Source organism: Talpa occidentalis, unplaced genomic scaffold, assembly GCF_014898055.3.
Source record: "Talpa occidentalis isolate TD23 unplaced genomic scaffold, MPIMG_talOcc4v2.1 talOcc4.3, whole genome shotgun sequence".
In the NCBI taxonomy this organism is placed as follows: Eukaryota; Metazoa; Chordata; class Mammalia; order Eulipotyphla; family Talpidae; genus Talpa; species Talpa occidentalis.
The window spans coordinates 96,281,113-96,300,064 of NW_023603184.1; the positions used below are offsets into that span (position 1 = coordinate 96,281,113).

The window sequence follows — 18,952 nt, forward strand, 5'->3', positions numbered from 1 at the left end:
TAACACTTCTGTTACGTATCATTTACATTCATAATCATCTAAAAATAGATCAAACAATTGAATAGCCAAGTAACAGGAGATAAGAGCTCTGAAAACTTGGGCAGGCACAACAAATTTTGATAAAGATGTACACTATAAATTAAATAGAAAAATATTGAAATATTTTATGTTACTAATGTGTTATTAATGATTGATACTTATTTAAATGAGAAGTCAGATCGTAAGAGTTTTGAATTGTTTATACAATTTCCTTCCTTTCACAAATAGTGTTTTACTTAGTATTCTGTTGAATACATGCTAAGTATTTAATGTATTTTAATTTATTTTTTTTTTTTTTAAAGATTTATTTGCACAAGCACTGGTACAGTCAGTTTACACTGCTGAGTTGCGCGCCATGTACCCTTCTGTCGAACCGGCGCTGCAGAGGCTGCGGGCAGCTGCGCTCAACCGCTAAGTATTTAATGTATTTTAATTTATGTATCAATGGGATCTAAATTATTAATTTAATACCTTGCTCACATAATAGGAGTCTTTTGGAAACACTGCCTTAGCCCATAAAAGCAACTCTGAAATGCTGGAGAAGAGTTTGATGATCCAGGCATCCTGCTGCCCCTTCTGGTAAACCACAAAGAGCCTCCCACAACTGCCCAGAACCAGACCTAAGAGAGAGATGCTACCTTTTCAAAGGATGATGGGATCGAAATATTTAAGATTTGGAGCATAAGGTTAAATTACTTAATTAAAAAAATTTAGAGACTAATAGTAAATGAGTCAAATTCCAAAAAAAGATGATTTTTTTTTTCAGTCATGTACTTCAGAAATAGTCTTTTTACTACTGTCTTTGCATGCTGTTCTCCTTCCTCTGAATTCCTGTGACGTTCATTATTTCCCTATATGTTTTGGACAAGTACTTTGAAATCTTTGGAGAAAATTGCACTGTAAATCTAAAGAGAAATAGAAAATAAACACAATATAAATCTAAAGAGGAAGAGAAAATCAACATCTATGAACTCTCCCAAAGTCCTCTCTTTTCCTCCCTAACATGTAATAGGCTCAGGGAAAAAACAGAATGGACAAGACAATTAAAAAAATGATGATAAAATTACACCCTCTAGTTAAGAAAGCTCAGTTTTCCTACTCAAATGTTAGTTTCTTTATCACCCTGATTCCCTGTTAGCATACAATATGGCAGTTACCCATCTTTACTATCTCATGGTGCAATACTGCTCAGACAGAGATCTGTAAATGGATTTAATGATAATATGGATCCTTCCTAATCTGTATGCTATGCCAGCTCATCTGTGAGTTTATGCATTATTAAATATGTTGTGATAATTAAGAAGGCCACACTTTTAAAGTTATCCTTGCCTAACCAAAATATAAACAGCCAGTACAATTGCTTAGCCCTTCTAAACATCATTTCCTCCCAATGGTAGAGAGATTAAAAGTGAAAAATTTCAAGTAGTTTTTTCCTTCTCTCTTCCATACCTGGCAAGAAAGAGGACTATTTCAATTTCACTCAGTTGTTTCTCTTAAAGACATGCAGGAGTAAATTGCTGTTGTAAATACCTCCAAGACTTGGTTTCCTTTTGTGTCTTCATTTGAGCTGAAGGCCCATATTACAACTTGATAAGAAGATACTCCCCAAATATTGTGGCTCCCTAGAAATTTATAATTTGCTCTTAAAATGTGCAGTTGAAGTATAAATAGGAGGGCAACATCACATGGATGAAATATCTTGAGGATCTACTCTCATTTTCAAATTGGAGTTGGAGTAATATAGAAGTTAAAAAGGTGCTTGCCTTTCCACAGGAAACCACAGAATGTCCTCATTTCGCTCTTATTTTGGAAGCCTGTGCCTAGTGCCTGCCAAAAGGAAAGGGTAAAATTACATTGGCTATTATTCAAATCTGCTTCATGACATTGGGGTAATGGTTTCATTTCCTTTCCAAATATACTAGTCATGCAATTAGGCAATAGACTTTTGATTTTTTAATACCTAGTTGTGAATATTTGGCAATGGAAATGCCAATGGGCACAAATTCATGAATATAAAATGTTATCTTTTCACATAAGCCTGCAAAGGGTAAAGCTTCTGTTGAAGGGATTTTAATTTATCTTATTACCTTGTAAATCACTAATGGCAATACTTTTTTAATGGATTTATTTACTGAAAATATATACTGAATGTGGGAGTTTTGTATATATCTTGTTACAATTTTTGTTTGGCCATCTTTGAAGATTCAAGTTTATTAAAGGGAAATAATATTGAGAGTTTAATAATGAAAAAAATCTCTCACTTTTATATTCTTTGCATTCCTGATTGTGACCTAATTTAAGCTCTGTGCACCAGACCAGCATATGAGCTGTGTATAGCACTACAGAGTATAACATATTAGACAGACAGCTAACCTTCTTTACCCACCTCTCCCAGGCAAAACATGCACCAGTCACATTACTGAGCTTTAGGTAAACCTAATGTTGCCCTTGATGGGAGAAAGAATATCAGGTTCATTAATATTGTAAATAATATAATCAATTGGGAACACAATGTGTCAACCACACATTAGAAACATTTGCTTTTAAAACCTCCCCCAGCAATTACCCAATTGGTATTTATAAATTACAATCACACACAGATCAAGGAAATTCGCTAGAGCAATTACCTATGCATGAATGATTTCACCTTTCAGGACACAAGTAGAAGTAAGACATCAAATAAAACTAGTTTATCTTTCACTATCGCTTGGAGCTTGAGTGCTAGTCATGTTTGAAAACTGGTATGATGGGCCAGGGTAAGGTCATATTCCCATCCCGGTAATTAATAAGCAAGCAAAAGAAAAAAAAAAAGGATAGTGGAAAAATGAAAAATAGAACAGAAAGAAATAATTAGTGCAACCAAATATCTGCCTTAATTTTTCATAAACAGGTTGTGAAATCATTTGCAATTGTATTTGATCTCAGCCTGGAACTACTTTCTAAACAAGAACGTGAAGACTGCATGAACACCAAAAAAGTAATTCCATAAAACTATACCATATAACTATTTAACAGACAATTCCATTATTTTCCATCTAACAGGACTATGGCAACCATCTTTAAGGTTTCAAACACTGCCTGGTTCCAATAAAAGATAAATTTCCTCTAGCTTCAGGTTAGAGGGTGGTGAGTTTTGAGAATGTGGAAGATGGTAAGGAGGTACTAAATCATTTGGAAAGCTATTGGAACAAATACACTATGATGACCTGCCCAATTGCACAATTCAAATTCTCTATGAAGCTTCCATTGCAAATCATTGTAAAAGATAAATAGTTTAAAAATACATGATAATATTGAAGCTGCAAGTCACCTATAATTATCCAAGGCAGCTGATGTTGCTTGGTGATAACAAATATTTTAAGAGTGATGTCACCATTTAATCTAACTGCCTACATGTCTCTATGTATCTTCACATTTTCTATATATTGTCTCCTGCTTGACCCCTGACCAGTTCCATAAGGAGAAGCACAGCTGATCAAAATAGATTATGCAATGAGTTAGATCACTCAAATGGTGCATACAGGCCCCCAAATGATGAGCCAATTGATTAGGAGACATTTCTTGTGCTCACTTAACTCCTGCTCCAGCCATATTGAACCTCTTCAACCTCCTCAGAGCTTATTCTTGCTCTTCGTTTTGCCTAATATGCTCCTCTCATATTTCCTCATGACCTATTCAGGTTGCTCACTCAAATTTCATCATCTAATTATCTCCTCCTCTTCTTGCCACCCCCATAACCCCATTCTTTTACCATGCTTTATTTTTCTGCACAGCACTTACCAGCCTCTGATTTTATCATGATTTTATCATCACTCATTTGTTTAGTAGAATATAAGTTATATTAGAACTGAAATGTCACCACTCTTATTCACTACTTTCATCTCCAGGATCTTACAATATAGAAGGCAACGCAAGTATAAATGGTGAGTAAATGAATACACTTATTATCCATTTACAGTAAAAATCTGGCAAATAAATGTCGATTCAATGGCTGGTTGCCTTTTAGGTTGCAGTTCTAAGATCTTAGGACTTATGTAGTTCTGCACACATTTTTTATTGAAATTAACTATATATAAATCATTCAGATGTGGACTTAAGATCTTTAACATTGAATATATAAGAATACTTCTCAATAAGAAACAATGTGAGATACAAATCATTGCATTGTGTAATGTAGTTGGTTGTCTTGGTCTCGAGATAATCAAGGCACCACTACAAACCTTCCTCACCAGAAATGTACCTTCCTCCCATTCTTATAAAAACCATTTAATATATTTATTATTCACACAATACCTACATTGATTTAGTCCTATTTCCAAATTGTGCCATAACCTTAATAACACTTAAAGCTGTGTCTTTAGGAGAAGTCTATTTAAAATAAAAATAATTACTTAAGCGACATACCTGTATTTTGAAAATTTGGAAATGTAATCAGGGTAGACAGCTACTATTTTGTGTTACAAATCTGAATGTGAAATTTCAGAAATCCTCCTTGCATTAAAAATGAATTAACTGTGTGATTATTAATTGTGCATATTCCAATCCCTTTGTGCTGTACTGCATGTTTCTTGAATCTCATTTGAATCCTTTGGCTAAGTAATGTGTCAAGGGGGGTTCGAGCCTGAATGCCTGAGTTATTTAAAAGGCAGGACAGCACTTCCAGATTAGAATACCAATGAGTGGGGTTAAAAAGGCTCTACTGTAGTTGGAGGGCAGCTCTCAGTCTGAGAAGTACCTGAAAAGGACCTCTATGGACTAATTTTCAGAATCACATTGTAATGTGGGCTCATGTCAATCATCAGAACAGACAGCTTCATCCCATGATATAAACTAGTTATACATTCAAGAGCTGCCAGAAGATCTTCATTAAAAAGGGACTTAGCATTAAAGGAAGAAGGTTGTTTTATTATAATACTTCAAACACAGTTTTTTGTTTTATATGTTCCCAGAATTCTTTTTTGTTCTTTGCTACAATATCAAAAAAGTACCACAGAAGAAGGAAAACATTAAATATTCCGTTTTTTAATAGGAATCAAGGAAGCTTTCTGGTTTAAGGCATTAAAATCATATACATTTTTCCTAAATTTATTCATGGCTTTGAATAACAAAAAGAAATCTCTAGATGTAATAGGAGGATGTTTTTAATCTTTTGTGGGAAGGGATTTGCAGAGCTGACTACTCAAGGTAAAATATCTACTGGCAAAGTATATCAGTGAAAGCTTTATACTTATAAATTTGTATAAAACCTTTGGGCTCTCCACAAGCTTCCAGATACCAGTTAGATATTACAATTGATGTCATTAAAATTTAATATAATTGTGTTAGGAGGAAAACAGGAACATTATCCATGTAAGTAAATCATTGACACTGTAATCTAGTATTTAAAAAAAACTTAACAGGGTTTTAATAAAACAGATAAATGTATCCTTTTTTTCCTATATTCAAAAGTGTCATTTGCAAACCTTAAATATATTTGTACAAGTCAGATAAACTCTTCAAAAATATTCAGTATATATACTTATTTACCTACATCATCTCATTTCTATCATAAAAATGTCAAAGCAAATGGCTTGGTAAATGGAATTAAAACAATTACATGATCTCTTGCAAATAAGGTATTTGCCTCATAGACTGCAATAAACTCTGTTTCTGTCATTCACTTTCAGTGAAGAAGAGACAATAATTGTGAATCATTTTCTCTCCTGAACTAAAATTGCCAGTTCCAGAACACATAATCTCAAGTTGATCTCATTATTTAAAAGTGTTCCTAATAGATGTATGGGTACTTACTTACAGACAACTCATTACAAACCACAATTTACAACTTTTCCTTATGACACTATCCTGCTCTATGTTAATTTTTAGTGCTTCCTCTCAGGAATCTACCTGGAAGCAAAATCATTAAAGCTACTTGTGAAAGCAACAGACCTGTCCTGGCGGGGATGTTCTCCCACCATCAGGAGGAATAGAGCTTAATTAAAGGTCTTCTGATGCTCAAAGTCCAAGTGCCCATGACAAAAGAGTGTGCTGGAAGCCTCTCTTCTTCATTCTATTTCTCCCATGTAATGATTTTTTATGTAAGATGACTCACTTTTTTCCATCATCCTCCTATAAACAGGCTCCAAAATTCACAGCTTAGATAGGATTGTGCACCCATACAATGCTTTTGCTAGTCATAGTGAGTGGTGAATTTGACAACCAAAATTTAACGGAAATTGTTAATCGTATTTTTGTCTAATCCCCACAGTACTATGGAGATGCAAGATGGCAGGCGGAATAAGGGAAGCCTATTATATGTAGATGGATTGTACATTTTCCTCTTCATATTCCCCCGTTTTGTAGGGGAATGTAGCTTTATATCACTGAATAGACTGGTGTTTTATCTATACTCAGAATATAGAAAATGATATCATATTTCAGAAAATTAATAAAAATGGAAAATAAATAATAGTATGTGGTGCCTGAGTATCATTTTGATAGGAAGTCAGCAAAAATTTGGCTGGTGACATATAAAAAAAGGAACTGCCTTGAACTGACTAATAGTTACTGGATTCAGGGTGAAAAATTGCTAGTTTATTGAATTTTGTTGTCTGATGTAAATGTCTCGATTCTGAATCATTAAAAAGATTATGTTTGTAGCATTTTTTGTAATTAAAATATTTTATATATTTATTACATCAGGCTTCATTTTTGTACAATGTATGATTTCCCCATGAAATTCCCACTAATTCACCTGTGCACCATCACCATAGTCCCCTGTGCTCTTCCCACCCCATCCTGAAAAAAAGAGAGAGATCAGTAATTTTTTCTTTTACTGTAGCCACATAGTTACATATGTGATAATGTAGCTTTACATGTGAATAAATGTTACTTCGTGGATCCTAATTGGTACTCAAAATACATGGGTCAATATAAAGAATCTGTGATGAAAGTGAAAAGCAAGTTGATCTAAGTTTCTCACCAAGTAAGGTATGCTTTATTGTGAGGTTGTTTGAAGATGATTAATTTTGAATAGGAGGAAAGACATCTGACCAAAGAAGTCATTTGTAAAGCAGTGTAAAAGGTACAGGAATATAATTAAAAACTCTGTAATAAATAAACACATAAACCAAAATGATGATGATGATGATGATGATGATGTCCTATGCTTAAATGGCTGGGATTCAAGGTTAAGACTTATGAGTTGTGAATGTCTAATCAAATTAATTTTATTCAAACTAGTTTAGGATATTAAAAGAAAAACCTCTATTATCTATATTTCATCTAAGTTATCATCTCCAAGAAAATATATCTTTTGAATTTTTAAACTAACCATCACCTTTATAGTTAAGGATAGTTTTATGACAATGTATTCACAGTGGCCTGAAATAAAATACTTTCTCAAATTTTCACAACATAGTTTTATAATTAATTATATTTAAATAATTTAGTTTAAAATATACTTTATTGATATTTTATTGTTATAAAAACTTATTGATTTATAATACTAACTAAATTTAGTGGTACATCTTTCCCTCTATGTGTGAATAAATCTTAACCTCATTAATAAGCAAAGTTCTACTATAATTCCCCTTATCAGATTGACTCTCTGTCCTCTTTCCTCCCTCCCTGCTTCCTGTCTCCCTCTGGTAACCACTACATATTTCAAAGAGAACTGACATTTAAATGGATATACTTTTGTCTAACTTTCCTCTATCTAACTTTTAGGGAAAACAGTGTTGAGAAAACAAAACTCATTTTAACACTTAATGATTCTGTTCTATATACTATGATCATATAAACCGCAACAAAACTCGATATAACTGTGATATGTGAATCTGATACCAAGACTTCTAGATACTAGAAAGTGCATTTCTTGAAGGACATTATCATTTTCATCATTAATACATACGGTGGTCAATCAGATATAATTATCCAATAATTCAAGGACTATTGTCATTAGCATATGAAATGACCCAAAAACTCATAAGTCACGGGAAACAAAAAGTTCCCAGTATCTTATTTTATACAAATACCAGTACCTTATTTGAATACCAATGTTTTATTTTATATGAAAGCATCTTCCAAGAAAATCTCAATGCATTTTCTTTATCCCCAAAGAGCTTCTATTTCCAGTTTTTGTAACTGGTAGCTTCTTATTAAATTTTGTTGTGAAATGAAAGCTGTGACAGGAATGACTCTATATACTTCATGATTATTTAAACGATTCAGCCAAAACTGAGCTAAAGGGGAAATATGCAACTGTATTCTATGACTGTTAGGGTAATGTTGCAAGCCCAACTTTGACTCTGTTAGGGTTTATGAAAAGAAGTTAGGAGATTTGCTGATGTTATACAAATATATTGAAATACATGACTGGATCAATAGAGATTAAATCTACTCAAGAAAACTAAGGACTTTAATACCTTTTATATATACACATAAACATATACATACAGACATAAATGTGTTTTTATCTATTTTGTAGGTATTTCTTAAGTTTTGCTATTTAAACCACTGTCTTGATATTTAGTGGCCAACTGACTAATCTTGGATAAAATTACATTCTTCCTACACGTGAAGAAATAAATAATGGTAAGTACATACACATATATACACACACATTTATTTATGGGAAATACATGTATATCTTTTAAAATTATATTTGTTTATAAATATAAATGTTTAAATGCAATAAATATGATATATTTCATGATGATGATGGTCAATAACCAATAGTAATTTACAAAAATTAGAACACAGAACCAAAGCAAAACATATTCAGATTTATTTAATTACATCCTTACCAACTGTACAAATATTACCAAAAACTTCATTGTCACAAATTTAAAGAAAGGGAAAAATATAGGCTAGAAGTAGTGCAGGAGAGATAGATACTGAGGTAAAGAACACAGACGTTGCTGACCCAACCTGACAATACTTTACTAAGCTTCAGAAAACATTCAATGATAAAATTCAAAAAAGGCTCCCAGTAACAGCAGAAAAGACACCATCAACAGCTACTTCACACAGTTCAGATAGAGCTTCCCTCCGAGGATGGAGAGAAGTGATAAGTGGAATGCTGCTTTAAGCACCTAGACTTAGAAAGATTTCTCTACTTTATATATTGATGGCCAACTTGAAAGAATGTGCAGCAAGGTGAGAATCTTGCTGGTGAAACAAACAAAAAAAAAAAAAAGGAAAGAGTCAATAAAAAGGTGGGTAGCATTGCAGTTGCAGGATGAGAGACCTTGAAGTTAAATGGCATTTTGCAATTCATTGTGCAAGAAAGAACAAAACCACTGAGACTGAACAAGAAGAATCTCAAAAGAATTCTCCATTTACAAATGTGCCTACAGAAAAACTGAACACATAACAACTGACAGCCTTCAGTTCTGATTATAATGCATCACAGTCTCCAGATGAAGAGCAAAGCATTGTTTAATCTTTTATGGATATTTTTGGCATATGTGTAAATAAAAAAGCTGAAAACAGTGTACTTATTCTTAAAAATCTAAACTTCTATTTTACTCAATTAAAAAACAGTGTGTGATAGTAATAAAACTCTCAGAATTTTGTCATTATAGATAATTTTTCCAAACATTGGAACAGATAAAGTAAAATGAAGATAAATTTCAAATTTTCTATAACCTTTATTTTGCTGAAAAGAATGGTCATAGCTGTGACTTATTTGTTTATTTATTTATGGAGGATATATTTATGTATTTATTATTTATTTAGAATATCTAAGCAAAATACTATTTAAAAATATATGTAAGTGGTACTTTTTATATATAAATGGCTGAATTTTTTAGGTTTTTTTTTTTAATCTTTTATGAGGCAACCAAATTTTGCTGCTTTTGTTTTGACTATTTGGGGGGAGGTTGTATTATTACCCAATCAACGCAATTGATCATACTAACTAAATGGGGACAGAAACAATTAATATCGCCTTTTTTATTACCTTGCAGAATCATGGTCATATTCTACTTCTTCATAATAGTAAAACACAATAAGATATATCTAAAATATTTAAGTCAATTAAGACAATGCACTTGGATGTGGAATATTCTTCAAATTAAAGCATTATAGTCCCCCATAAGTCTACTGGGACGGGGCTGCTATTTAAAGAAACACTGTGGTTTGAGAAATGACGATATGACAAAGAAATGTACACAATCCTGAAGGGAACCAAAAGGACAGATGCTGCAGGCTATCTGAGCTTCTGTTAAATATGAGAACCAAGGGGCATGAACTTAAGCTAGAGAATGGCCTAGCACTAAAAAGTGCTTCCAACTCTTTTGCAATTGCCCTTTGCGGAATAAACAGCCCAGAAAAATATAACAAGCAGCATACACAACAAGAAGGTGGACAAGAGATTCTGGAAAGTGCAAGAGGGGATTTAATGAGTAGAAATCCTCTGTGTTCTATTTTCAGATTAAGTACGTGTATGACTGCTCCTAAAATCAACATTTTTATTATAGCTTAAAATAGCACCAATATATTTAGAAATATAAAATCATACTATTAAATGCCTAGTAATCATCTATTAAAAATCTGTAGCTAAAGAAACACCTTTTGGAAGTTATTAAAAAAAATCAAAAACATTTTCATCTGGGAAAATTGTTTTTATACCCACATAATTTTATAATTTTTATAAAGTTATTACATTTCTCGTCCCCCAATTTAATTCATGGATTTTAAAATGAAGCTCATATCTTAATAGGTATCTATAGAATGGAGAATGTTAGAGAATTAACAAAAATAGGTATTAAACTTGCCCTCTTGAAGCATTTAGGAATGATAATTTTACAGAATCATTACAACTAGAAAGGGTGTTGGAGTGAACTCTGCTTATACTGAACACGTAAAATAGAAATATAAAATGATTTACTTCTACTTTTGTGATCAAGACATCCAAATTCCCAATGCATCATAATTTTACTTTTATTAAGCAGGTATATAAAATTATGTCACTACCTGACACAGAGGTAGCACTTAATAATTATTATTAAAGTTGTATACAAATACATGCAATGTTGTGCACATATGATTATACACAGAATTTGATGCTTTAAACCAACAAGGTAATACTCTTTTTGGTAGTTCAATACAGAGAAACTTGAAGCTGATTCAGTTTGGTAAGAAAAATTTTTTTTTTCCAACAACTACTTATTGTTACTTATCAGGCTAGATGCTTCTCTGCAGCAAATATCACATCTTTCACATGTCAAGTACCTCTCTCCTTACAGATTCTCAACTAATGGTGCTCCATCATGGATGAATAAAATGATAGTAAATAAACAATCATGAAGTAATAGGAAAATTCTATCTAGAAAACTCAAATGTGAATGATCAGGATATGCTTATTGTAAATGAACAAGATACTGGCACCCCTCGCTATAAATGTTTTGCCTACAGATTTATAGAAACAGGTATGTTATTCATGATTGTTTGGGGAGCCAAAACATATCTTCCAGTGCAAATGAACATGTTTGTGGAGACCAGGTTCTCCCTGGTCTCTCATTAGTTGTGAAGACTGACCTGAAGGTTTTTAACCTTAAGGACAGGGTTTTTCATTTGCATAGTTTTGTCCTGATGGATTTCAACTTGTTTAACTAGCCAGCCTGACTTGTGTGTCTGGGAGTATAATTGAGCAGAGAAAAGAACTAATTAAGCTAGTTTAGACATTTCAACATGTCTGGGAAATAGTAGAGTTAATGGCTGCAAACCATTCTGATATCTTAGTCAAGAAATCATTTTTTTTTTTTCATTTTCAAAATGTGGCTACGGGAAGAAGGGAAAGCTAGAGTGCTGTGAATTCAGCCCCTTGTCTTCCTTTGTGATAGCTATTCTGCCAGTGCATTAGTGGAAAGGATAAAGAATAATAGGGTTAGTAATTGGCAGGGCTGTCCAACTACACCTCTCTTCTCTCCCACCACTTGGCCCTGCCCAATTTATCTCTTCCATAGCCCCTTGATGCCTCTTCTCTTCCCCAAACTTTTAAAAAGTTGCCCCCTGTATCTGGTGCCTTGTTATGTAAGGATTTTCATCAAAGCTTCAACCTGAATGTTCTTGCACTTGTTAAATCAATATTAAAACAAGAAAGAACCCCAAGTTTAAAGCATCTGAGTTGCCAGTCCCTCAGCTGGATGGCCAGTGCCAATGGTAAGTGGTGAGGAAAAAGTATAATTAAAACTTAACTTTCAAATATATTTCATAGTTTATACCCAGTAAGAAGCTCTTTTCACCATGTGAACTTTCAGGTGGCTGTTCTGCACAAAATAGGTGCTGATTCCTTTTATGTGAAACCCTTAAGATAACTTTAACATGGTCCTTTGCAGTTTAATTTATCATAAATTCCAGCACCATTTATCACTAAATGCAAAATGATAAAGAAATGGCTCTATTAAATCTGAATAACTACTGAATTAAAAAGCTGTTAAATGAGTTGAAGCACATAGTACTGTTAACAATATGTGGAAGTGTGTTTGGCTGGAATAAATTACTTTCACAGTCATCATTTGAAGAGTCTACCTTTGGAGAAATATGTTCAAATTTTTACATCTTGATTCCCTGACTAAATCCACATGCACTGCTAATGTACTTTTAAATTGACTTCACAGAGAACGTGTGAAAATGCCTGCCTGAAATTCTTAGGTATCAAAACAAAATTCCTCTATTTGAAAACTGAGGAAAAGAAGAAATTCAAATAGGCATGTAAAATACAATAACAGATTTCTGTTAAGTTATATTTCATTTTCCCACTGAGTCTTTACAGAAGACTAATTAATCTAGCACACTAAATTTTCAACAACAGGGCTCTCCCAAGACAACTATTATAGTATAGCCTATATATAGCACTTTTAAAAGTAATAATAATAGGGCTGGCTCAAACTCCTAATGAATTTATTTTTATTCTGAGAAATTAGTTGGTAATTAAAAACAGATGTATTATTAAAACAAGACTCCATCACATAATGTTATGCCTTTATTCTGAAAGTCTTAACAAAAAAGCTTTAAAAAGCAAAACATTTATCAGTTTCCGAATATTATATCTGGATTCTAGACTTTTACAAAAACATTTGTGGGCTCAGCATTGATATAGCACTATTTTCCAAGTATGTCCCTTTGCAGTGTTTTAGTAGATAGTGAGGAGGCTCTTAATCCCTACCCGCATGAGGGCACTTTCTAATGTCTTTAATTATCACCCTGGTATTGTGATTAGAAACAAAGACTTTTCAATAATAGTGTCCTATTGCATGTTTAGAGATATTTCGCTGTGAAATCTTTAATAAAGAGGATTTGTGAATGAACTTAATTAGCCCTGTTAAAAACATCCAACAGACAGCAATCTCCTGTCCACAAAGAGGACTGTGTCATGGCATGGGGGCAGTTTCCTTGGAGAGACTCTTTTTTCATGAAAAGCAAAAGTACCATTGTTCGAGAAGGCATAAGCTGTACTTATATATTTAGCCAATACAATATCTGGCTTATGAAAAGCAATTTATTCAAACATTCTCAAAGCCAACCAGACTGCATTGTTTTACTGGGTTGACAAAAGTATCTACGAACACAATGCTAATACACACACACACACACACCCCCACACACACTTGAATTCCAAGGTAGTACAGACTCCTTTGTTGTTGTTTTACTATGTTTTAAAGGAAAATATGACTATGTAGAAAAGAGAGCACATCAGTAATGTCTATTTATATAATATTGGTTTCTTCTTTTTTCCTTTGTTTTGATGTACACCTCTTCATCTTCCCTGCTACCAGGTCTCCATTCAATCCAGAAAGAGATCTTGATATTCTTTAGATGTTTGTGTGGTGTGGGGCAGAGAGAGAGAGTGAGAGAGAAAGACCACAGAATTTAGAAGATAGTGTGAAGGGAGTAGAATACTTAGGTTTTGAGTGAAAAGGAGAGTAGATCTTACTCTAAGAGCTATAAAACCAGTATGTTTTCATGGTTGTTGGCTTATGGGATACTGGGAGACTTTGAATTGATACTCATATCATTTTCTTCTCTCCATTTTTTTTTTCTGGAAATGCTCTCTGCTTGGCATGTGATCCTTAAGTGCACAAAGCTAAGGAGACTCAGAAGAAAGCCCAGAAGAGAGGAAATTATTGTGTTGGTTACTTAACTTAAACCTCTTGGCTTGCTTGTTAGTTTTAGATTTCTTTGTAATTTTCCTGTCCTATTTTATCAGAAAAAAGTAGATAATGGCTTATGCATAGTAATCTACCCGGAATTAACATTAAAGTTATTCTTTTGACTGATTCTTCCTCTGTGTGTGTGTGTGTGTGTGTGTGTGATTATATGTGTGTACACAATGAAGGATCCTTCATACACAGCTATTGAGGTACCTAATTAAGGGACAACACCCAAACTAGAAACACATAAATCATCTTCTATATTTTCCCTTTTAGCCATACTCCTAGTGATAGAAAAAGTTTAAAGATTCCAGCTCTCCCCACCTCATTAAATAGCCCCCTGGTTATTCAATAAGCACCAATCTAGGAACTTCTGTGAAGGAATATTGCAAATGAAACTAAAAGTTAGTAATGAACTGATCTTAAATAGGGAAGTTATACAGGTAGGACCAATATAATCAAATAAATCCTAAAAAATAGAATGGGAAGGTAATAGGGATGAGACAGTGTGAGAAGAATCCAAAGCACAACTGCTGATTTTGAAATATAGGAGGCATGGAAGTATCAGAGAGAGTCTGCTAGGAGCTCAGGGCCATTCTTAGATAATAGCCAGCAAAATAAGTAAGGACCTTAGTTCTACAATTATGTGGAACTGAATTCTGCATATGACCTAGATGAGTGTTGGAAATACATCTCTCCTAGAGCTTCTAGAAATGTGAACATCTTGATTTCAGCATTCTGAATGTAGAAGCAAAAAAAAATAGTTATATTTCTGGCCTATAGAAATGTGATTTAATAATTAAGTATTTTTAACTGCCAATTTTTTGGGAATTTGTTATGGCAGTAAGAGCAAACTAACACTCCTTCATATATTCTAACATTAAGTCCTATATAGTCTATATTCTAAATTTCTAAAATCTGTCCTTTCTGTGCTCATTGCCACTACCCAAGTAAGTCCTCATAACTTATTTCCTACATTACCAAAGTAATCCTAAATGGATTTTCCATTTTATCTTCCTTTGTCCTCAGTCCATTTACCTTAGTGTTATAGGATATTCTTTCTGAAACAAAAACCTATGGTTTTTATATCACGATAGTTCCTTTGCTGTACACAATAATCTCTTCACCTTCAATATCCAATTAAGAAAATACTATAAAAACCTTAAAAGTCATAAACACATAATTTATGGAAATAAAATGGGAGTCAAGTCTACAAGTTGATAAAAAATGTCCACAAATTTCTCCATAGTGGAAAGCAGATAGATGATGGATGACTCGTGAAAGGCCAAAGAAGACTACTGCTTATATTCTTGAAGAGGGTATTTATCTAGAGAGATAGTCATAAACACAAAAAAACTCCCCCAAAACCTTGGGACTTGAAAGGATAAAATACAGTTGAGAGAAAATGATAAAGGAATTGAAATCATCAGGCTTAATGCAAATTCAATAAACATAACAATTTAATTCCCATTTCTTCTCCCACTCTGTAAACAGAACTTTAGCAACCAAATATTTAATTCCCAGGGTAAAAACAAATAAAAACAAAACAAATGTTCTTAATACCTAAAGAAATTGAGCCAAGTACCTGTGGTAGCTAGGGCAACAGTTGTGGATCTGGAGGACACAGAGCAAAAGCATCTGTTCTGTGCTGCAAATGTGCCCAATGCTGACTCATTAACAGCTCCCCGAACAGTGAAATCTGCTGGTGAACAAGCAATTTTCTTTCATTTATTCTTAAACATAAATAATTTACTAAGGATGACCAGAAATTTGATAAAATTCTGCAATAAGAAAGAGAAACTTCAGAGGAACCAAAGATAACTGAATGTATAGAGATTTTCTTTTAAGCTCTAAATAGTATAATGGGGAAAGATTTAAGAAGATATTACACCCATTTTAAAAAGCAACATGATGCAATGAAATTACAGGAAATGGTAGAAAGTGAGGAAGAAACTTTGGGTATTAAAATATGATTACAAAAATAAATCTTCTAGAAATGTTTGAAGAGAAATATCAATAGGAAATTGAAGAAAATATCAGAAAATATGAGAAAAATATTTTAAAAGGGTAATGGAATAATCCAGATATTCTATAATCATGCTGTTAAGAATTCTAGAAAGTGGGCTTCCCTGGTGGTGCAGCAGTTGAGCACTGGGTTGTGAAGCTGCCCGCAGCCTCTGCAGCTCTGGTTCGATTCCCAGCTGCTGCCCGCTGCTCCCCTCAGCAGTGTACTTCGGTCCTTCTGCCTGCTCTGCTCCCCGCTCTGGCTCTGAATTCTCTCACCCTCCCATGCTTCTGACTGTACCCAGTGCTTGTATAAATAAATAAATAAATAAATAAATAAATAAATAAATAAATAAATAAATCTAAAAAATAAAATAAAATAAAACAAAAAGAATTCTAGAAAGTAATGAAAGTGGAAACTAGAAGTGCTTAAAAAATGATTAGCAAAGAATTCCCCAGACCCTAATAGCATAAGCCTTTAAATTGAAAGTATCCTCTACAACTAATGCAAAATAACCAGACCAAGATAGATTATAAACTTACCAGATGTAAGTGAAAAATATTTGAATACCTCCAGAAAGAAAAACAGGTCTATTAATCAAAATCAGGCAGGCACCAGAGTTATCATGTTCAATAATGGATATGTAGAGAAAGAAAACAAACCTTCAATGTTCTGTGGGAAAATAGCTTCCAACTTAAAATTTTATACCCAGCCAAATTATAATTCAAATATGAGGATAGAAATATATTTCAGATATGAAACAACTCACAAAATTTATCTCACACACTCTTCTGAAATTATATAATGTGTGTTCTACCTTTATATAAAGGTGGAAAGTATGAAAAAGTATAGTTTGACATTCAGGAAAAATATGGGTGCATAGCAGGAGAGTGATAAAAAGAAACTACAGGGTGATGGATATGCCTAGATCTAGAGAATTTAGTCCAAAAGGGGATAAAAGTGAAGGAGATTTCTGAGGGAGAAGGAGTTTCAGAGACTTTATATTATCAATGAATTAAAGAATAAGAAAAATAAGAGCAAAGTGCCAATTTTGACAAAACTTGCTGTAAATACATTACACACTTGATCATACACCCCCATCATACATTGATCATACATTCTCTTAAGATTTTTTTAAGATTCAGAGCTTGTTGAACTCCTAAATAGTAAATAACTTGTATGTGAAGACAGCTGTCCTAGAGTATATAAAAAAACAATGTGTATTAGAAAAGCAACTATTTTTGCAGCTGATATTCATGGAGTTAAGATAGCAACCTCCAGTGAAAACCACTCGAATATGGCCTTTATTGTAATTGACAAAGATAAAAAATATATTTCATCTAACAGCAAGAATCTTCTGTTAAAATTTAACAGGATAAAATCGAAAAAGATATGAAGTTCATGGTATGAAGTTCACATAAATTATGGGAAACATAAGGAATCAATTGCCCACCATTGTGGTTATTATAGCTGCAAATAGGATTTTTTTTGTCATTAAACCAATAGCCTTCTCTATGATGAAGACACATGAGTTTTAGATCTAACTGACTCATGGAAGCTTTTCTGGCCCCATCATTTCTTGTTCAATAATATATGATTTCATGGAGTTATTATCACTGATACCAAGCCTCTCTAAATCTTACAAATTTTAAAGCAAGATCTGAAAGGATCGAGCTTTACACTATTTCCAAAAAACTTAACCACATGCCACAAAAAAGTCAAAGCAAGCTTAAAAGGAAATAATATTGTAGCTGACAGTAAAACTCATAACATCTTCCATCTATGCAATAAATTACTAGACATATGAAGAAGTAAATTACAGCACAATAAGCAGAAAAAATAGTCCAAGGAAAGAAATCGCTTCCCAAACAATACAGCATATATCATTAGTAGACAATAACATTAAAAAAAAAAAACAGTATAGTCCATGTATTCAATGAACTAGAAGTAAAGTTGAACATGTTAAATTATAGGAAACATAAGGAATCATATTTACCCACCATCATAGGTAAAAAAAGACTTAAATCAAGCTCGTAGAAATAAAACATATGGGCTTAAAATAAAAAATGTTATTGAATAGTGGTCCTTCAAATCATTTTAAAAAACGTGAAATAGCACTATCAGAAATAATCACAGTTAACATGGTAAACATCCCGCTAGTAATGAAATAATGGATATGTACATTTGTACAAATCTACAAGTAATTCTATATAAAGTGTTTCATATAATACAGAACCTTATCTTCTGAAGAAGCTGATCAGAGAGCCCTACTTCTGAGAATAGGAAATTGAAGTTATTTCCTGAAGATGAACACACAAGAAAGCTTATAATTAAGTTCCAGTTCTTTGAGTAGAGGATTGGCATATTGGACAAGTTACCTAGGAGTGCTAATTTCAAAATGATTTTAAATAAGCAAAATTATTTTCCCACTAAAATAAATGGAAGTTTTTAAACCTATCTGGGTTAATGCTATTGTTTTGTAGCAATGCAGACACAAATAAGAGAGTTGGTAACAGTTGCCTCAGAGGAGGTAACATCAACACAATAAAGAGAAATATTAACTTCTAAAGTAACATTACATCTTCACACTAACCATGTGATTGGAGACAAGTCACTTAAACATCTGTATCATCTGAAAAATGGGAATAATTCCTATCAAGCCACTTGGGATGCCATGAGGACTAAAAGAGATAATGTTAAACATAATAATGGAACTGATTCATTGCTAAGCAGAAGTTATTTTTTGTTCCCAACTAAGAATGGTACCAAA

General features: G+C 33.0%; 1 long non-coding RNA gene across 1 annotated transcript in view; it reads right to left on the reverse strand.

The window, feature by feature from the left end:
* Nucleotides 1–1,815: 1,815 nt before the first annotated feature.
* Nucleotides 1,816–18,952, reverse strand: part of LOC119254770 (uncharacterized) — a 184,231-nt gene continuing 167,094 nt past the window's right edge. Inside the window, exon 6 of the long non-coding RNA XR_005127349.2 lies at nt 1,816–1,866. This is a non-coding gene — a long non-coding RNA (uncharacterized LOC119254770). The remainder of the gene's footprint in view (nt 1,867–18,952) is intronic.